Genomic DNA, 22,055 nt, shown 5'->3' on the forward strand with positions numbered 1-22,055 from the left:
CGTGAGTACCACCCGGCACAGGCGCATCAGGAGTCTGCGTGGGTGGGATGGGGGGAGATGGGTGCTGGTGGTGCTCCAGAGCAGGCATGGGGTTCGGGGTGTCTGCCTGCGAGGGTCCGATCCTGCCCAGCACCCTCCACAGGCCTGCCCGTCAGCGGGAGGATTAGGACCCCTCCCTGAGGGCAGCGGGCAGGGGATGCCGTGAGGTACAAGCCTGTGGGGTTTGGGGTGCTGCCACGAGCCAGGGTGGGTCATTTGTCCCCTGTCACCCACTGATGGCTCTTGCCTTCCCCAGGCCCATCCCGCCCATCCCGCCCCTTCCACCGCTGGTCCCTCACGTCACTGGACAGTCCCACCCTGTTCTGAAGACGGAGCAGACCCACAGGTAGGGGACACGGGACCCATCCCCATCCCTGGGGTGCATGATGGCTCTGCCCCAGCAAGGGAGAGTCCTTCCCTGAGTCAGGGTAAAGGGCTCTGCTCCCTGGGCAGGGCAGGGGAGCAGAGATGTGCCACAGGGGCTCAGCTGTGCTTGGCTGCCCCAGGCCTGGGGGGTTTTACAGCCTCCCCCCTGTGCTGCCCCGTCTCTCTCTCAGTGGCGCTGAAGCCACGTGTGCTGAGTTGTGTGCTGGGTGCTGACTGTTCCCATACCCTATCCTGCAGGGAGCGGATGGCTGCATACAGGTACCCCACCGTGCCACGGCAGTGTGGGGGCCAGCGTACCCTCACACCCCCGCTGCAGCGCAGCCTGCGCCTCCAGCTTGTCCAGCACAGCACCCCGCAGGCCCTCCAGCCATCCACCCTGCTCCCCAGCAAGGTAGGGATGAAGAAAGAAGGGATCTGGTGGGGGTGACTGAGGTTGGGAGGGTGATGCTGAGCATCTTGGGGGGGATCCATGCCTCAGTTTCCCCAGGAGTGATGGGTATAGAGGGTTGCTTGAATTCAGCCCCATGCTTTAGCCAACCGGTTCTCTCTCCTCCCCAGCACGACAAGATAGAGCTGTTGGGGCAGGGCAGCCGCAGGGCTGGCCCCTGCCCCTCAGCCCCAGGCACCACTGGCCCCCTGGAACTCAGGTCAGCCTCATCCCAGAGCCACCTTCTGCAGGTACACCTGCCTCACCCGCCCCTCCAGGCCCGCAGGACGGATGCAGCAACGCGGCAGCCGGGCAGGACCGGGGCTCGCCGGCTGAATCCCTATGCCCCGGCACCCCAACTGGCGAGGAAGTAGCTCCCAGCAGCAGCAATAAAGGGTGATGCTCAGCAAAGCACCTGTGTGGCCTGAGTGGGGGGACCCTGGCTTGGCATCTGCCCTTGGCCTGTGGCCACGTGTCGCTGAAGGAGCTGAAAACAGCCGCTGGCCACCCCCCTGCTCCTCATCCCCAGGGTCTGAGCAGCCTGAGCTGCTGCGCTCCGCCTGGCACCTCCATGAGCCCTGTGTGGCCCCGATGGCCCCTGCTAGGGGAGCCTGTGGGCCCCAAAGTGGGGCTGGGGGAGCTGGGCCGTGCAGCAGGAGGAGGAGGAGGAGGATGCTCCGTTGCTGCTGAAGGTGGCAGCAAATTGGCACCCGGGTGGGAAGGGTGGTGGCAGCAGCAGAGGGTGAGCGAGGGACAGCTCTCAGCTCCCTGCTCAAAGCAGGGAACTTGCCCGTATTGTTGCCCTTGTTTTCCGATTGTGAGTATTGCAGCGGTATTGGTAAAGAGCGCAGCGCAGGAAGGGGCTTCGGGGCTTCATGCTAGACTTGGCTTCCTTGGTGTTTCTGTCAAGGAAGACAACGTGTGTGGCTGTACCGCTTCTGGCGTCCAACTTAGATCGTACCTAGCCCCTTAACTCTTCAATAAGCCATGACATCAGCTAGCTGCGGCCAGCCAAGACTGTGGAGGTTTGGTGCCTCAAACTGCACAGGAGAGCTAACTCCCACCAGAAACAGGGTGTGTGGACTTCTGAGGCTAGGGTTCAACTCCCCTGGCTTCAGAAGTCTACAGAATAAAAGCTTAACACTGTGTCCCATTGAAGCCAAAGGACTGTAGTCATCCGACCGTATGTGGCTGTTAAGAGACTGTGCTGTTGACTGCACTGTCTGTGCGGACCGTGCAACCAACAGTCTTCGGTCCATGACTGTGGACCCTCGAACTGTCCTGGAAGCCCTGGTATCAAGCTTAGATGTAGAAACATACACAGCAGTTACCTCTAGTTAGGTGAGAGGAATGCCAGTACAGGTGTCTATGGGACTGTAAGATGCCTGCGATGAAGTGAGCTACTGCAGAGGATCAAGAGATGAGACAGGGGTTTGTGCGCAATGCACCAGGCTGTATTAACCAAATGCCAGAGCCAGAGACATGCATAAGGAGCAGCACTGGGTCCGGAAAGCAGTTTTTCTTGAGGCTGTTATGAAGGCTCTGTGTCTCTTGCTTGCTGAATACACTCCGTGAGAGAAGAGTCTTCCCAAATGCGGGTAAAGGAAAAGTGACAGCCACTTCATGAAGGAAATGACAAGAATTCCCTTCATGAAGGAAATTCGAGAACTCACAAGAACTGCCTTTGGAGCAGATGTCCCAGTGGCAGCCGCTCCTGAAACATGGGGTTGTCTGTGGTGCTTGCTGATGGAAGGGATCAAGACTTGGAAATTGCATAGCACGCAGAGAGCTGACATGAGTAGACTCCAGTGTGCTTTGCTTGCACACGCCAGCTACGTGGAACCAGGCTGGCTTGTAGCTGCGTAACTACACAGAGACCTGCCAGCCAACCTCTGCGCAGCCAAAGCTGAGCCTGTCCTCCCTCACCTCTTCCCTGCCTTCCTGCTGCTCTCTGCGAGCATTCTCAACCTTTGAATAGAGCTGATCCTACAGTTCTCTGAGCATGCCCTTTCTCTGTGAAATCCAAATGTCTCATCCTCTGAAAATAACCTCTCCCCTGTTGCTCATTATCTTTAGCCAGCTGGAGATGCCCTCGGGGCTGGCAGCTGGGTCTGACTGCCTCCGGGTGAGTGTGTCTTGGAAACATGGACAGATGACAGAAGAACAGGGAAAAGCAGTTGCAATGTGCTACCGCTCCCTCGGGGGCTGCGGACAAGAGTAAGATTAAAAAGACAATACCAGACCCTTCTCATGACGTTTCATAGCCCAGAAGCATTGTGGTGGGGGAAGAGCAGTCCCTGGTGCAAGTGCCCCAGTGGGCTGTAGTTCGGGAAAGATGCCTGTCTGGGGGCTTTTCCCCATCTGCTCTGCAGCCCTTCACTGCTTGTCATGACTTGAGTCCCCTAACGAGGCTGAGTTGGCCATGGGATGTCAGAGCTGCAAGGCTGGACCAGGCCACCAACTGAGCAATGTCCCGGAGCCCAAAGTCATTGTCTACCATAAGGAGGTTGGTGGTGTGATATTTCTGGACCCTTGTGCTTCCTACTGAGTCTACAAAGACCCAAAGGTGAGATGCTGGGGGGGGGAGTACGTTTGTGTGGCTAACAAAAGGGAATAACTGCTTCAGTTTTCTGAGAGGGATATGGGCAGTGTAAGTTAATATTCAGGGATCTTTCTACAGTGTCTGGAAAGAGAAATGCACGTTGGAGGGGAGATTCCTCCCCCATCTCTGGTGCCAAGTGCTGAAGACATGTACGCCTCTCCCTTGCTGCACAGGAACCCTGAAGGATGGGTTCAGTCCAGTTTCTCCATTTCCTTGCGTGTGCACAGGCACACAGTGCCATCCAGGCACCTGGGGGCCCCTAGACATCTGCATGGCCCGGCAGATCCAACGCAGGACCTGGGATAAATCTGTCCCCTTCCAGAGAGGCCAACTGAGGCGAGGCAGGATGCCCTGGTCTTCTCAGAGAGCACCGCTTGCTTAGGTTTAGACAACTGAATCTAGCCAAAGAAGTTTCGCTTTTGCATCCTTAAAACTGGGTCAGCAGGTCTCTTCTGGACCTTGACAATTTGAATAACAAATTCCGTGACTGGAATTGTTCTGAGCTGCGTATTTCTTTTTCTGCATTCGTTCTTACCTCTTTTGTTTGATTTCCCTTGCTGTTCAACTTTTCCAAACGCTGAAGCACCTGAAGAGACAGTTCCTCAAGGCAGCTTGTGTTTCTGTTCTCTCTGAGTGTGCTTACTGGGTAGCAACAGTCACTGGGCTTCTTGTTAGAAACTTCCTTCTCTGGATGTGTGATCTAGTTCGTTGCATGGTGTCGTGGTTTAAGCCCAGGCTGTAAATCAGAACCACGCAGTCCACTTCCCCCCCCACCTTTCTTCCCTCCGCTTCTGGAGGGACGGGGAGGAGAATCAAAAGAATGCAACTCCCACGGGTTGAGATAAGAACAGTTTAATAACTAAGGTATAACACAAATCACTACTGCTATCAGCAATAAGAATAATGATAAAGGAAATAACAAGGGAAGAGAATACAACTACTCACCAACCGGTACCTCACCCCCACCCTGCCATGATCCAGCCCTTCCGGGAACTCTCAGTTCTACATCCTCGGCATGACGTGCTGTGGTATGGAATACCTCTTTGGTTAGTTTTGGGTCAGGTGTCCTGTCCCTGCTTCCTCCCGGCTTCTCCTCCTCCCTGGCAGAGCATCAGACTCACAAAGTCCTTGGTCAGGGTAAACATTCTGACCAGTAACTGAAAACATCGGCTTTATCAATATTTTTCCCAGGCCGAAAGTCAAAACCACAGCGCTGCACCAGCTACTTAAGAAGAAGAAAAACTGACTGCTGCTGCTGAACCCAGGACACATGGGTAAGGCTCTCCTAGTAAGATTCATGGCTCTGGCTCAGTACACCACATTCCCTCTGCGTTGCTGGAGGAGGGCAGCCTGTGCAGGAGCACAATGGCAGGGCACAGGCCAGCTGCCGGCTGGTGGTGGCTGTGGCACACCTGATCTCCTCACCCAGCCGGTCCATTTGCACACTAACACCGTAGTCTTGCCAAAAATACAAATCCTGCCGGAGAGTAGGGGCTAAAAATCTATTTCCTGGAGGTATCCTGAGCAGTTTCTCAAGTGCTGGCTGGGTCAGCCCTCATCACGTCTCCACACACAAGTGCATTCAGATGACTTTGCCATCGGTCAGCAGCGGCACGCACGGGAGGAAAAGTTCCGGCTGTCCTCTTGCTTTGCAGCTTTCACACCACTGACAGGTTCATGGGGGCAAGTGCCTTCCTGATCTTCAAATACATGGGCAAAACGTGGGGTACACAGCTAGTGCCATTGAAACTTGGAGCTGGAGGAAGGCCGATCAGCCACCGGCATCTGTTCTCAGCGAGGCCGGATGTGTGAGATTTGCAGTGTGTTCTCTAGCCCTAGAGCTGCTCTGTAACATTGGTGACATTGGTGAAGCGGGAGGAGCTCCTTCATTTCCATGGGCCCCTATGTCACGGTCACTCTCCCTTTTAACTTCCCAGGTTGCACAGCTATCTCCCAGTCTCGATGCCTACGCTTGTCTCTGCAGCACGAAGGCACTCTAGGAGCCAAATTAATATCCTTGCTCTTGGATCCTTGCTCTTCTCTCTTCCTTCTCATTTTCTTTGCTCTCAAAGAAGGGATCCCTCTCTTCTTTACTACTGATTCTCAGGTGCTGATCACTGGCCAGATGGTGCTGCCACTGCGTGGGCCAGTATGAAAAATGGCTGGCAGGAGATTTCTTCCACTGAGCTCTGTTCGGGCCTGCAGGGAGATGCATTGTCCTGGGCAACATGTTCACGCTGTCGTGCCCAACAGAAGGTCCAGCTGGTCCCTGCCCAGCCTCCACCTGCCCCTTCAAGGGCCTCCTGAAGGGAGCCCATTCTTACTCGCTAGATGTCTTCTGCTTAGAGTTATGCTCTGGCCACTTCACCTATTTGAGACCCTGCAAGATCCTGCAGCTTCTCCTGAATTACCTCGTGTCTTCTTAGATGTATCTGCCCCTGTGCTTCTTTTATAGGATGTCTTACTGAACTTTCTAGATGATCAGGTGTTTTAGTCTGCATGCCATGTCTTAAGCAGAACTGCAGGAACAGAAAAGAGAACTTAAAAGCAAGCTCAGAAGTTGCCTGAAACTGTTCCTACAGGCAAGCAAAGTAATTAATCGTTAATGGAAAAAATAGATACAAAACATTCAGATATTTTGCCTGAAATAAAAGAAGGCCTCAAGCTTCCCCTTCCTGCCCCATCCCCGCTTCTTAAATATGTCCGTGATTTGCTCTGCTGCTGGAGATGTGCCCCTGTAGTATCCAACATGTGCGACTGCATGGCTTCTGCTGCAGCCCCTCTGATGCAGAAGGAGCCCAGCTGCACTGGTCTTTAGCCTGCACCGTCCAGAGGCACGAAAAACAACGGACCTTTCCTAAGAAAATGCGGAGCAGCTTACAGTTTACGCTGCTGTTTTCCCTCTAGCCTGAGATCTTTCCTAGCCCTTGCTTGGGGCCACACCACCTTGCTGGACTGAGAGAAGACTCCAGAAGCTGGGCCCTGATTGTCAAGAATCTTGTGATTCGGTTGGGTTTGGGGTTTTTTCTGTGTATGTATTTGGTGCAGGCAGGCCTGTACGAGCACCTCTGTGGGACGAGGGAGGAGGAAAATACGCAGTGTCCAGGTAATATGTAGTCCACATGAGAGGCTGGAGGGTCACATTTCCATGTCCTGACTCAGCTATTCCTTAGGCCAGGCTCCACTGACCAGCTCTTCAAGGCCATTTAGATACTGGACTTCCCAGTATGGTTAAGCATCTGACTCAAGCTGACAGACTCCTGGGCAACTGCATACTCTGAGGTTAGGAGTCCAGTTATGAGGCTAGTTGATTTTTTCGTCTCAGCCTCATGAATCCCAGAAAATCAATTGCAGAAATTACTTCTTTTTCAGAAGGACATAGTTTTTACTGTTATTTTCCTCGGGCTGTGAAGAGGGACTGTGAGACTGGGAAAATGCCCATTGGTTATCTAAAACCTGATAGTTTTCTGTGGCTCTATTCCCCAATTTCCTCTTCCCAGCTGAAGAGACAATACCAGTGCAGAAACAGCTCTTCTTCCACAGGGGAAGAAACAGCAAAAAGGTAACGAGCTGTTAGCTACCTGGGCAACAGGCAGACAGGTATAGAGGTAGGACTGTGAAAGGATTCAGGTGTTGCAGGGCTGAGTATTTCAGGGCTTTACCTCATACATTTCTCTGTCCAGCCCTGATTTGAGTTCTGTACGGATCCTGGGAGAGCTGGACATGTACGAGTGGGATTCACCAAAGCATAACTTAGAGAACCAACAATCTGCAAAGAGGTGGTTCTGTGGATAGAGGGCTATCAAATTCTTCTGTGGCTTCAGGGAAGATGTATAGCATGTTGTCTTCAGAGTGATTCTGGAGCCTCTGCAGAGTCTCGCTGTCAGATATGGGTACTCAGATAACATGAGGAATTTCATGAAAATAGTGTATCAGCAGGCTGGTTGGGGGTTTTAATCATCTTATACATTCCATTATACCCTCTGGTGGTGCGGAGAATGTCTCAGTTTCTATAAAAATCTACATTTACCATGTACGAAACCATCATTTTCATCTATTCAAACTGCCTTCTGAGAACAATCATGTTTAAAGAGCGCGGGAGGTTCAAACGCACTGACCTATTTAAAAAAATGTAATGATACCAAAGTCAAGATTAGTAGACAAATAATGGAAGATTTGATGACTTGAAGTAGAAAAAGCAACAGTCATAACTGCTATTGGAGCTTTCAGTCCCAATGGCGTTCCACATAAATGGATTTACTGTCACAATCAGGAGGAAAAGTCTCATTTCTATGACTGGGTGGTTTTACCCAGTATCTTCAGCACAGGCGTTTGCCTGGAATAACTGCCACTGGTCTGGTTTGATACTCAGCATCCTGTACTGCTGTGGGCCATTACCAGCACAAGAATAATTTGTATACTGGAGAGGAAGATCCTTTGGTCTTTTGCAATCTAACAGAGAACCAAATGGTAGAGCAGACAGACTGACAGACACTTTGTATGTTTAGCATTAGTGATTATCCTAGCAGCTGGGTTGTGGCTTAGCACAGGACTCTTGTGTATACCAAGAAAGGCAGCCTTAGACACCAGGACCTTTCATGACTTTGATTCAGTCACAGTCTTAACTAATCAAGTTTATAAACCCCTTCATAAAGGGGAAAGGAACAAGGCATTTCTGCTTTAGGATAAAGCGCACAACCTGAATCTGTCAAATATAGACTGAACACTTGTACAAAAGTAATTCTTTTCTTCCACCTTGGAATATTGTATCTCTCTCTTTCTTCGTAAAGCCCTCTTTGCCTGTATTCACTTGCTGTCTTTTGTTAGATGATTAAGTTCTTGGTGGGGAATTATTCTGGATCTACATGACTCCTAGGCACCTAAGATGCTGGTCTGTCAGGAACTGCTGGGTGCTATGGAGATACAAATAACAAAATAGACTATCTAAGAGCAAAACAACAGTCACAGACAATGAGAGCAGGAAACTCGGTCACAGATGTGACTCGTCATTTGGCAGGGAGTCCACCTTAGTCATGTCAGTGGTTTGATTGCCTCAATCCACTGTGCTCGCTCTGCCTTGGAGCTGGCCTGGATATAAGAATGAATGTCATTTTTTGTGATGATTTTGAAGAGATTGCCTTGCACATTGCCCTTCACTCCTGCAGAGAAAAAAATACGGCAGATCAGGAAGCTGCAGGGAGAAATGCTTTGTGGTGAATGTGAAGCTTCATAAGGATGACTTTTAATTTAGTGAATTAGAATATCAGACCTTTCCATTTCATTAGAGATAGCTCTTGTGTCTTTGATTTCCCTTCTGCAAAATGAAGATACAGTACAGACACCCCTCACATAGACTGTAGGAACTACTGTTCACCATGCATCAGATATAAAATAGCCACTGTTTAAATGGAGAATCTTACTTGAGTTGTACAATGGAGGGATGAACTCCTGACCAGTTTGTGCAGTAGATTAGATTTGCTTATGCCCAACCTAGGGTTCCTCTTAGCAATGGGCTCTATTTTTCTTGCCCCCTTCCCCCCTGCACCTCATGTTTTTCAGACCCTGTCTTTTGTCTTTAGAAAGACGTTTCCTAATTAAGATCCACACCTTGTGCTTACTGCCATAACATAAATTGCTTTAACAGCAGAAACTCTTATCTGTGAGGGTGAAGTTCTGGACAAATGCCCCAGCTAAGCATATTTCCTAGCAGAACTGGGGTTTGTGTTGCTGTCTTCAGGTTTCTCTTACATTTGGGTTCTAGCAGATGGAAAAGGAAAAGGTAAGAGCATAAGCAGAGAGAACACACAGAAAAGGGATGGCATCAGGGGACGGCTCAAGACTGAGTTTAACAACATCCAAAAAAGAAACTGTTTCCTCTTTGTCTGTTAATTCTGGAATATTAATGAGTGGTTTAGACTGTCTCAAAGGTCATCTGACTGAGAAAAGCCCTTAAGAAGGGGAACACCCAAGAGAAGTGGAAATAACCCTAGAAAAGTCCCTCCTGGTGTGGACAACCCGGCAGTACGGGGATTTTTTTCTGATGTGCCTCTTCCCCTGCTTGCAAAGGGGAAGGGGAGGCCGGCCCACTTGTGCATACAGAGACAGCCACACACACAAACCCACACCTAAACACTGCATTGCTATGGCATCAGTATGTACGTATGAACGCTTAGAGGCTCGTGCTTACCTGCTGGGACTCCGTTATCCTCCAGAGCTGAGACAAGACAGCCACGCAGAGAAAATCCACCTACTGGCCTGTGTTCTTCCTGCAAAGAAAAAGGAAATGAGGCTTATTGGGAAAATAGCATCATTCGAATAATTTTCAAGAGCACATCAATTAATTTTATGAAGGTGGAGATGTAATACCAGTCTTTCCAGGTACAAAACACCCATGTTATACGAGAAGTCAATTAGGACACGTAATTAAATGCACTACTATGTTGCTTCAGTCTGAGATGTTTGACGGATGTGTCTGGGAGTGGTGGAGATCAATTAAACACACGGGTAGGACAACAATCACATTCCAAACTTACGTATCGTCTTATCAATAACAATTCATATTAAAATATATATTTCTGCTGCTTTTCAGTGAGAACACAGCGGAAAACAGATGGGAAAAATTTGACTGTTTTCACTAGGAGGCTGTTGCCCTTGTCTGGTCTTCAGATTCTGCAGCTTGAGTTTAGGACATTACAAGGGTGAGTTGCAGCGCAAAAAAAAAAAAAAAAGCCCACAAAGAAACAGGCAACAGAAAATGAACCAGCTCCATAAGCTCTCTTCACTGTTCTGGTGTTTGTATTTTCTTTAAAAAGTCGCATAAAGCATTTCTATACATGTTCTTTTAGCAACATGTTAGCCTTTGGCATACCCTACACACCTGGGGTGGATGGATCCATATGCCCTTCTGGGTTGCTCACATTGATTATTATATCCATTCAGATAAATTCTACTATTCCCTGAGCAAGTTTAAAACTGAGTAGCTGTAATGCCTGCAGATACTTTGGCATCAAGAAGACCCTCCCCAGTGTTGGAATAAAAGAATGAAAAATCCCAGTAGCAGTATGACCCTCAAGTGGTGGGATGTCAGCCCAGAAAGATCACAGCCCAGGAAGAATCCCTGCAGGAGCATGGTCCCAGGCTGTGTGGGTACAGCAGAAGACAAATCCCAAGAAGACTCGGCTGAGGAAAAGGAATCTCACTGGGCAAAGACAGGAGGGAAGATACAGGGATAGAAAACCCTACAAGGACAATCTCCAGGGTAAGGCGAGAGAGGTCTTAATCCCCAGGAAATGGATAGAGGAAGCCAGAAGGAGATTTGAGTAAGAGAAACATCTACAGCATAATTGTATTTTCATTATGACGTGCAGGTCTGTAAGAGGATTTCTGGGGGTAGCAAATCCCCACTCACCTACCTTAGTGGGGTCATAGTAGTGCAGAAAAGCAGGATCAGCTCTCAAAACAAATCTCCTCACCTTCCAGTTTTTCCTCTTGTGCCCCTGCAAAACACAAGAATTAAAGTTACCAACAGTAAATATCCCCTGAAATGACCATTTCCCTGCAGGCTGTAGGGGACACCTAAATAGGTACTGAAAAGAAGAGGTTTCGGAGCCAACAGAGAAAAATCTTTTCTGACATCTTGGTAACTCCCAGGATTTTCTGCTTAACATCCTTCTTCATACATTGATAATTCCTTCCTCTCTCCCTTCCTTGTGCTAAGAACCAAGAAAACAGAGTGACAGGACCAGGCGATTATATTCCTGATTCCTTCTCTTCATTTGAGGTTAAATCCATCTGATAATCCACTTTTCACAACACTAAAATCACAGCTCACGGTACAAAGCTCCAGAGTAGAAAGGTGGTCACGTAGGGTTCTCTCTGCAGGTGGCTGCGTTATGCTTTGAAACAGCGTGACTGATCCCCGTCTTGCTCGTAGCAAGGGCTGAAAATCAAGTCTTGCAGCCTAGAGGTGGGATCCTGTAAAGAGGACTTTCTTGTGGCCAAAGAAAACAGGTCTCACTCCTACCAGAGCATCCACGTGTACATGAGTGACTCTCCAGAGGTAAATGTCCACTTCATGTAAAAGTCAGTCTACTCAGCTTTGAAATTCGTCTGGAGCCAGCAGAATTCCATAGCCGCTCACATGAACTGGATGGGGAGGTTCTCCTCAGGCTTCGCTTCACACCTTACTAGAAGCTGGAAGCAGTTGGCTAACGTGAAGCCAGGAGATGAGTCAAAATCCCTACCTGCTTTAGGAAAACTGGCACCCTGCATTCACCGGGTCCCAAAGGTTGGGGGGAGACGGTGGGTTGGGCCTTGCTGGACGCAAGGACACAGCATCTGCCTGGCCTGACACAGCGTGGGCCTTGGTTGCCACCCTGTCAGCACTGAACCTCAGCGCTTTCCCAGCACATATTGCCTCTATGCGATTTATCCCCAGCTTCCGCTGCCCTTGCGAAATTTCACATCCTAAATACAACACAGTTGTGCATGCAATTTGTGCCTCTTCCTTTGAGACCTTGTAGCCATTCAGGCCTAGCTGGTTCAAGATTTCAGTAGTTACTTTTATGCACAATGACTCTTGTTCTGTTGCGATAAAGATGTCACCTACATATTGCAATAAGAGGTATTGTGATCTCGGTACCTATACCTTTCCTTGGGTAGTCCATATTTCCAGTTCCTTGGCTATCTGGTTCCCAAAGAGAGTTGGGCTGTTCTTAAATCCTTGTGGAAGTCTGGTCCATGTTAGCTCTGTCTTTTGTCCATTCTGTGGGTTTTCCCATTCAAATGCAAACAGTTTCCTGCTACTTTTATCAAGAGGAATGCAGAAGAAGGCATCTTTTAAATCAATCACTGTAAACCATTTATACTTTTCCTTCACAGATGTTAACAATGTATAAGGGTTTGCTACCACCGGGTGGATATCTTTTGTTATTTTATTTATGGCCCTCAAATCCTGTACTAACCTATACTCACCGTTTGGTTTCTTCACAGGGAAAATTGGTGTGTTATATTCTGATTCACATTCTTCCAAGATCTGATATTTTAAAAATTTCTCAATTGTTTTTATAATCCCCTATCTCGCTTCTAATTTCAGGGGATATTGTTTAACTCTTACTGGCCTAGCTCCATCTTTTAGTTCCACTATCAGTGGCTGAGCCGTTTTTGATTTTCCCGGAATTTCTCTTTCCCAAACCGTCGGTATCACAGCCTGCTCTACCTCCACTGGGATCCGAGCAATGGGTTTATCTTTGAGAACCAAAATCTGTCCTGCTTTTGATTCGGGAATTTGCATTATTAATTCACCATTTGCAAAGATAATCACTGCATCCAATTTAGCTAATAAATCTCGTCCTAAAAGGGGAATAGGGCACTCAGGTACATACAGAAATTCGTGTATCAATTCTTTCCCTCTAAATCGCAGGTCTAGGGGCTGCAGGAATGGCCGTGTTTCCTCCTTCCCTGTGGCTCCTACAACTTGTCGTGGTTTAAGCCCAGGCCGTAAATCAGAACCACGCAGTCCACTTCCCCCCCCACCTTTCTTCCCTCCGCTTCTGGAGCGACGGGGAGGAGAATCAAAAGAATGCAACTCCCACGGGTTGAGATAAGAACAGTTTAATAACTAAGGTATAACACAAATCACTGCTGCTACCACTAATAGTAATAATGATAAAGGAAATAACAAGGAAGAGAATACAACCGCTCACCAACCGGTACCTCACCCCCACCTGCCATGATCCAGCCCTTCCGGGAACTCTCAGTTCTACATCGCGGGCATGACATGCTGTGGTATGGAATACCTCTTTGGTTAGTTTGGGTCAGGCGTCCTGTCCCTGCTTCCTCCCGGCTTCTCCTCCTCCCTGGCAGAGCATCAGACTCACAAAGTCCTTGGTCAGGGTAAACATTCTGACCAGTAACTGAAAACATCGGCTTTATCAATATTTTTCCCAGGCCGAAAGTCAAAACCACAGCGCTGCACCAGCTACTAAGAAGAAGAAAAACTGACTGCTGCTGCTGAACCCAGGACAGTATCCACCCCTTATTCCATACCATTCACGTCATGCTCAGATCCCACATTATCCATATACCCTCACTCTCATTTCAGTGCACTCTTATCTTAGTGCACGGACCAATCCCTATAAAGCTGCTGAGTCCATTTGGTCCATGATGGTGGGCTCCATCTCTTGTAACAGTCTTTCAGAGCAGGTGAGGCCCATTGCAAAGTCCACCCCTCGATCATGAGTCCATCTCTGTGTTGCATCTCCGCCCTGATGGATGGGCCCATCAGGCTTAAAATAATTCACCCTCCCCTGTAGCAGTCTCTGCAACTTGTTGTCGGGGACTCCACACAGCTGCCTTCCATCTCCGACGCTTCCAAAGCACTGGAGGGGCCCAGTGGATTAGATACTCGCCCATACTGTCCCACGCACCGTAACACACATGACTGTCCAGCCTTGGGGAAAACCTCTCGGTCCCCCTGTATTGTCTAAACCCAGACAAGACCCAAACCTGACTCTGCTTAACTCTCGGGATCAGACAAAATGGTCGTGGGTAGAACACACTCTGTGTGTGTGCCAACATGGTGATCCCCATCACAATCAGCAGGCAGGTCCCAAGGGTACCCAAAGGCCATTCAAAACCTTCAAAACTCTCAAATGCTGCTGCTGTACTTGTCACTGGGGCTGGTGTAGCTGCTGTGCTTGAAGGCCCCCTCACCACCAGCTTCTCTTTTTCCGAGTCCAGATCTTCCTCCTCTGCCTTGCTGGGAAATGCTGCGGGGTCTCCTGCATCCTCCTGCGGCTCAGGCTCACGGGGCTGGCTGGGCTGCTGCTGGGGAATGCTCTCGGCCGCCGCGGGGCTGGGCTCAGCTGTGGGGCTCGGCTCCTCCGCCGCCTCCTCCCGCTGCTCGGCAGCCGCCTCCTTCCCGGCCTCCGGCCCCGCTCCCGCCGCCGCTTGATCGCCGGAGCCCCTCTCCCGGGCCGCTTCGGCCGCCGCCGGCTCCCGGGGCCGCTCCCCCTCAGCTCCCCGCAGCCTCACAAAGACGGACGCGAGGACGAGGGCCAGGACAGTGAAGAGCAGCGGGACGGCCAGGTACAAGTCCACGGCCACGTCCATCCCGCCCTGCTGCCGGAGCCCCCCCGTATTACAAGCCATTACCATAAAATACAATGAAACAAGAACCTTAGCCCAAGGCCCACACTTGATAAACACTAACACAGCAAATACCGGCTCTAAGTAAGCTACAGCATACTGAAACTGTGATATCGAAAAGAACAACTTTGAGAGCCAATAAATCAGCATTGTGCCTCGGTCAGATCTGTCGTTATCTCAACCCTTCGTGCCCCACGTTGGGCGCCAAAATAGAACTGTCGTGGTTTAAGCCCAGGCCGTAAATCAGAACCACGCAGTCCACTTCCCCCCCCACCTTTCTTCCCTCCGCTTCTGGAGCGACGGGGAGGAGAATCAAAAGAATGCAACTCCCACGGGTTGAGATAAGAACAGTTTAATAACTAAGGTATAACACAAATCACTGCTGCTACCACTAATAGTAATAATGATAAAGGAAATAACAAGATAGAGAATACAACCGCTCACCAACCGGTACCTCACCCCCACCCTGCCATGATCCAGCCCTTCCGGGAACTCTCAGTTCTACATCCTCGGCATGACGTGCTGTGGTGTGGAATACCTCTTTGGTTAGTTTTGGGTCAGGTGTCCTGTCCCTGCTTCCTCCCGGCTTCTCCTCCTCCCTGGCAGAGCATCAGACTCACAAAGTCCTTGGTCAGGGTAAACATTCTGACCAGTAACTGAAAACATCGGCTTTATCAATATTTTTCCCAGGCAGAAAGTCAAAACCACAGCGCTGCACCAGCTACTTAAGAAGAAGAAAAACTGACTGCTGCTGCTGAACCCAGGACACAACTGTCGTAGTTTTCTTTCCTAGCCTCCCGTGTAAGTCGTTTAAAACTGAATAGGTAGCCCCTGTATCTACCAGAAATTTCACTTCTTTTCCTCCCAATTGTATTTTCACAAGGGGTTCCTCATTTTCATTACACGAGCTACTTTATCAGGGTTTTCTCTATACGTTCACTGCTGATTGTTTCCAGATAACTAAATCCCCAGGCGAGAAGGGTACTTTAACGTATACCGGTCCTTCTGTTCCGACTCCCTGTCTTAAAGGCGCAAGCACTGCACCAGGCGTCTGAGCCTGCACTTTTCTCCCTCGTCCTTCCCTTTGACGAGTTCGATGTGAGACCGGAGTAACGGGGAGATCTACCTTCTGATCCCCCTTGCATTCATTCTCACTCTCACTCTCAAGATCACTTTCACTATCATCCTCCTCCCCCCTTTCCTCTATTACCGGCGGGGCTGATGGGGCCACAACCAAATCAAGATTTTCATCATCCTTCTGGTGCTGCAAACTGTCTTCTAAAGCAAGACACCCAATACACGTTTTCTCAGCAACACATACTTGACATTGTTCATTTGCATTTGTTTTAACAACCATAATTCCACAGGATTTTTGCCATTCCTTATTATCTCTTAAAGTACAGAAAAGATCTACATACGGCACTTCATCCCATTTTCCTTCCCTTTTACAAAACAACATCAATTGCAATATAGTATTATACTGTAAAGTTCCATTTTCAGGCCGTTTTTCCTTACCTTCCAATTCATATTGTGTCCACCAAACGTTACAATAATCAATCAGCTTATTTTTCCGCATATTTTTCTTTTCTTTCTTTTTCTTTTTTTTTTCTTTCTTTTTTTTGCCCAAAAGCCCTCTGCCCAAACCCCCCTTCCTTCCAGTGGCTTAAAAGACAGCCCAGCGGGGATGATTTGGGAATCGACGGCATTTCGTGAGTACAAAGAAAGTCCTTAAGAAAACAAGTTTCCTTTACACCACTAAATTACAACCATTACCAAACCAAATTTGCCGAGCCTGCAGGGCTTTCGCCACTGTCTGACGGACGGCGCCTAGGCTTTTACCCCGGAGAGCTCCCTAGCCCAACCAAGCGCAGCTTTCGCCGCGTCTAACAGGCAGGCTTTACCATACCATACCACAATCGGTACCGTAACCAAATTAGAAAAGCACCTTTCTTACCGTATCAGAGGTCCGTCGTGAGCAGCGGAGGTCGGGCGCGGTCGATGGCTCCCCGAGAATCTCTCGGTGCCGGCTGGAGCAGGATCGAGACGCGATCCGTCTCAGCAATGCCCGCGAGGTCCCATCTGGGTCGCCAAAATGTTAGCGTCAGGACAAACACATAACCATCGGAATGGTTATACGAGGTGCTGTATTAAGGCGCCGAGAAACAGGGGTACGCACCCAAATCTGGTTCTAACCCCGCCAGATCGCGTTCGCAATTTATACGTTAGAAGTTTCGCAATAGGTAGCAGTGATTGCTTCATCAGTCCTTGGCGACATCAGCGTCTTCTGCGCTTGCGCAGCCCCCTCTGGTGGTCGTCTGGTGGTCGTCCTGATGAAGTAAGGAGTCTTCCTCGCTCTGTCCTTTTTTCACCTTTCTGTTCTTTGGACAAATCCCAACCATTATGTGGACACCGCATTCTCTTCTCTTCACTTAGTTGCCCTTGGTATGTGGTTCTGGCTTACTTAAATTTGGTTCTGCTAAGTTGGAGTTTCACAGTACATTCTTTTCTACATTCCCTTTACTATACAAAGGTATATTTGTTTCTATTCCTAAAGTCACCATTGTAGCGTTTAGTTATGAAGTAGCTAAGGTACAAACCAACACAATTGCAGCATTCAGTGTATGAAGCTTCTCTATTGATTTATGATTTCTAAACACAATCACCTACTGGAACAGTATCTAAAATACAGAACAGCAAAGTTACAAAATTTTAACATATGTACAAAGGCTTTCTATTGATTTGCAAACTTTTCAAATATAATCACTGCTAGAATGGTTACCGAAAATTTCACTGTCCTCTAACAGTGGTGCCGTCAGCAGCAGCCTTCCCCCCACTAGTGCCACGTCTAAGGGAGAGAGTAAAACCTGTGCTGCTTTTGCCACATAGCTCTGCCCTCCTCGGCAGGACAGCTCGCCTTGCCGGGGCGCTGAGGTTCCCTGGGCAGGGGCTGGCGGAAGCGGGGCCGGTCCCGGAACCGCCACCCGTGCGCTGGAACTGCGGGACGGGAGAGGGTCGCGGGGCGTCGCCTGGCAACGGGTGTTTTCGTCAGCGCCGCCCTTTGTGCGTTCGACAACGGGCTCGGCCAATGGGTGTCGAGGAGCGGGCGGTGGTGGTCGGTAAAGAGGGCAGGGCGTGGGGCAGGGTCAGCTGCTGCAGGTACGGGGCCGCGGGGCGCGGGGAACGGGGGCCAGGGGGGCCGGCGGCAGGGCTGGAGGAGGCAGAGGCGGCGGGGAAGGGGCCGCCACATGCCTGAGGGCGCGTGAGCAGGAGGCAGGCTGCCGGCTGCCCGCTGTCTCTCCTACCGCCAGCAGGTCAGACTCGGGTTGTCGGCCGTAGCGGCAGCCATGGCTCTGCTCAGCTTGACCCAGCTGCTGGACGCCGCCATCGGGACGCCCGAGGCCGAGGCCGTGAACTTCCGAGCGCTGCGCGACCTGCTGCAGGCCATGCTGGGGCACCTGGGCCTGCAGGACCGCTCCAGCCGGGGCTTGGAGCAGCCTGCCGAGCCGGACAGGGCAAGGACCCCGGCCGCGGGGCAGCAGGCGCAGCAGCCGGGTGAGCAGCTGCCTGCGAAGGACCCGCTGCAGGACACCGCCAGCGGCTGCGAAGCTGATGCGGCTGCCGACGTGCGGCAGCCGGTGGAGAGCGTGGGAACCGACGAGAGCAGCGGCTCTGAGGTAGAGGCTCTCCCCAGTGCCCTGCGTGCTCCCCCGTTGAGGCGCCTCCTCCTCCAGGGGTGGCTCTTTGCCCTTGGCATCAGCTTCAGGGCTCCTGCGCAGAGCTCAGCACGGGCAGGCAGGGCTGGATGCAGCCTTGCTGGCATGGGTTTGTGTGCTGGCTTCCATTGGGGCAGGGTGGGTGGGGACCAAGTTCCTGGTCTGCAGGGACCCTGCCGTGGGGCTCATGCCTGCCCCCCGCCTCTCCTAGGAGCCGTCTGCCTACCAGGATCTCCTTGAGGAGATTAGCCAGCTGAAGGAGGCGCAGTCCCGCATGCAAGGAGAAATCCGCATGATGCAGGAGGCGCTTGGCTTGGTGAGCTGCTGCTGGTGTCCCCAGGAGGGAGCTGGCCTCTTGCTCCCCTCCCTGCATCACCCCGCATCTCCCTGCGGACCCTGTCCTCCGGGCTTGGATGTCACCCAGTGTGAAGGGCGCTGGGAGGGAAGAGTGGGAAGGGTGCCCCAAGAGGGAAGCGTGGGAGCTCAGCCCACCCTACCTGGAGCCGCGGGGAGGGCAGAAATGGGCAGCGCTGCCTGCCGCTCAAGCTGCTGGCAGAGGTAACTGTGTGTGTCCACGCAAGTGGCGCTAAGGCACTTCTTAACTAAACACCCATCAAAGTACCATGGGTGCTGGGAAGGAGGGTCAAGATCTACTGGTACAATCCAGCAGCAGCCCCCCGGCCCAAGGCTGCTCGGCGTCCATCTGTCTAGTGCCCAAGCTAATTTGCAGATGCTTCCGTTCTGCTCCTGTGTCCTGACTGCCGTCCCTCTCCTCGCCCCACTCTAGGGGAACCTCCGGGACGCTGCCGGCCGGCTGCCGGACCTCTGCAACCCAAGGACTCTGGCCAGTGATGTGGTATGGTTACGAGCACGCCGGATCCTGCTAGAGGACAGGAGATGGCTGCATCCCTGGGGGCCCAGCGCAGGCGGTCCCTCTGCACTAGGGCATGGTCCCCAGCGGTGCTGGGTGTGTGTGGGAGTGCTCCTGTGGGCCCCACCGTGCCCCTGGCTACATGGCTTTGGTAAGCCCTTGATCCCTTGCTTCCCCAGCAAATGCTGAAGGAAAGGCTGGGCCTGTACCCGCACCCGGAGGAGGTCAGCAACATGGTGCACTGGGATGTGCTGGAGGATTGTCTGGTGGGCAGCAAAGGAGAACGAGGTAGAGACGGAGGAAGACCCAGAGGAGAACAAGAAGGAGAGCAGTCTGCCACCACCAAGCCTGCCACTTCGGATGTGGACACCCCAGATGGGGCAAGCTCGCTGCTGGGATCTCGAGACAGCTCGGTGGCACCGAAGGATCCAGGGACGGCTGTAACGGCCCCTAAGCAGCAGGCAGGCGTTCCCTCAGATCAGAGGAGGGATGCTAGCAGCAGGGCGGTGACGCAGACAGTGTCTAAGGACGTGCAGGCCACCAGCCTGGGGACACAGCCAACAGAGCCAGAGTCCACGGGCACCCAGACCACCACCCTGGGGACACAGCCGGAGCCCACCGTCGCTCAGACCACCATCTCAGGGGAGCGGCTCGGCACACAGCTTCACCAGGCTGGCCCCCTGGCAGCAGGGACTCTCCTGCCGACAGCCCAGGGATTCGAGATCCCACTCGACACTGATGCCAGGGCCGCGTCCCACGTGCAAGAGCTGGCCTTGGCCTCGGGCTCCACCAGCAGTGCCTACCAGAATGCCTACAAGTACTACGTGGAGACGGTGGAGGCTGTCAAGCAGATTGGGCAGCTGAGACACCTCTGTGCTGCCCTGAAGGAGCAGGTGGCCCAGCTCGAAGGCACCAGGCTGGAGCGGACTGAACTGGAGAAGCTGCGCCTGCTCCTCCAGGAGGGAGGTGGGAGCTCTGGGAGGCTTGTGGGGGGTGTTTGAAATGCTGGGTCTGGAGCTCGCTGTGCTCCGAGCCTGGCCCGTAGGGTGAGACCCCTTCACTGACAGTGTGTCCCCTTGTACCATGTTCTTCTAGGCCAGGAGAGCGTTGCCAAGATGCTGGGTGACCTCCAGGCCCAGATGTCATCCCTGCAGGGCCTGGCCAGTGACCTGCAGGGTGTGGCCAGGGACCTGCACGGAGAGAAGGAGAAGGTAAGGAGTCCCCAAGGGAGATGCAGGGATGCTGGGAGAGTTGGGCACGGAGGAGGCAGCTGAAGAGCCCCTGTGCTGGATGACACAGGGGCCATGCCCTGACTCTGCCCGCACTGCCGTTCCCAGATCAGGAAGCTGGAGAGTGCCCTTGGCAAACTGGAGGCGGCCAGAGCCAGCTGGCAAATGGACCTCAGCAACCAACTCAGCCGGCCATTGGGGTAAAAGGACAGGAGAGGGTTTTGTTCCCTGTGGGGCTGCAGGGGAGCCCAGGAGGGCTGGGAGCATCCCATGCTGGGGGTTGAGGGATGCCCCCCGAGCAACTAAGCTTGTGAAGACTAAGCCTGCCTGTGCCCCTGTCTCGCTGGCCAGGTCCACACCGCAGGAGGTAAAGCGGGACACGAAGGATCTGGCAGAGCAGCAGCAAATAAGCAAGGCTGCACTGGATCAGTTGGTGACCCAGACGGCCGAGGAGGAGCAGGAGCAGGTGAGGTGTGGGGGGAGCTCCCACCACCCGCTGGCTCTTTGAGGTGGTCCTGGTGGGGTTGCCAGCCACATCCCGTGGCTGGCTGGGGCCGTGGAGCCTCCGTGGCACCTGGGATTGTTGGCTGCATCTGTCCCGTCTCAGAGGTGATTCCTCTTCCCCTTCTGCAGCTGGAAGAGGTGAGAGTGATGGAGAGCATGGGGCCGGAGGAGGCAGTATGCCCCACGTGCAGCAGCGACACCAGCACGCGTCTGGGGAAGCTTCTGCGGCGCTATGAGAAGCTGCAGGGGCTGGTGGACTCCCTCATGTCGAGGAAGAAGAGGGGCACGGTGGTGAGGCAGCTGCCAGGGAAGAGCCAGGTAGGGAGATGGCAGCATGGGGGACTTGGGAGGGGGCCGCCCGAGCCATGCCCGGCTGTTTGTGCTTTGGTGTTATGTGGGGGAGTTCCTTGCTGCCCCCCGTATTGTCTTGTAAAGTCTGCAGCATAGAGGGAGATTCAAGCCATGCTGCAGGTGTGCTGCTGGCCCTGAGAGCCTATGGCCACTGGCCCAGTAAGCCAGGTCTCTGTCCCCGTGGGGCAGCCTCCCCACCTTGCGTGGCACTAGCTTGTTATTTTCCTCCCTGGAGCAGGACCAGGAGGTGCTGAAGCGCGTGCAGGATGCCATCCTGCAGGTGCAAGGGGAGCATGAAAAGCTCAGCTCTGTCACGGGGAGCCTCCTGGATGACAGTCGCCAGCAGCAGAAAGATATCGAGGTAGGTGGCTGAAAGCCCCGTGGGCTTAGAGCACCCTCCAGGCAGAGCCCAGGCTGGGGACCATAAGCGATTTGCCCTGTGGAGATCCAAAGTACCTTTCCCAGAGGATTCTGTGTGGGGGGAGAAGCAGGGGTGCTCCTGCCGCAATGTCATAGGATGCTTTCTGTGTTGGAAGGGTCTGTTCCGGTGGATGGAGAGGCTGGAGAAGGAGAAGGCAGACAAGGAGGACGTGGAGCTGGGAATGGATGAGGTACAACCTCAAGGGGCCTAAGCACCAGCCAAGGGGGTCCTGGGCAGGGTGACAAATGGCCCTTGTCCCCTGGGAGCTTGGTGGCAGAGCTGGCCTGGGGGAGGGAGGATTTGTAGCCCAGCTGCAGGTCCCTCTGTCTGCCCCCACGTCCCTTGGGCTGGTGGGACCGACGC

The sequence above is a fragment of the Psittacula echo genome, assembly GCF_963264785.1.
Source record: "Psittacula echo genome assembly, chromosome: 5".
NCBI classification, from domain to species: Eukaryota; Metazoa; Chordata; class Aves; order Psittaciformes; family Psittacidae; genus Psittacula; species Psittacula echo.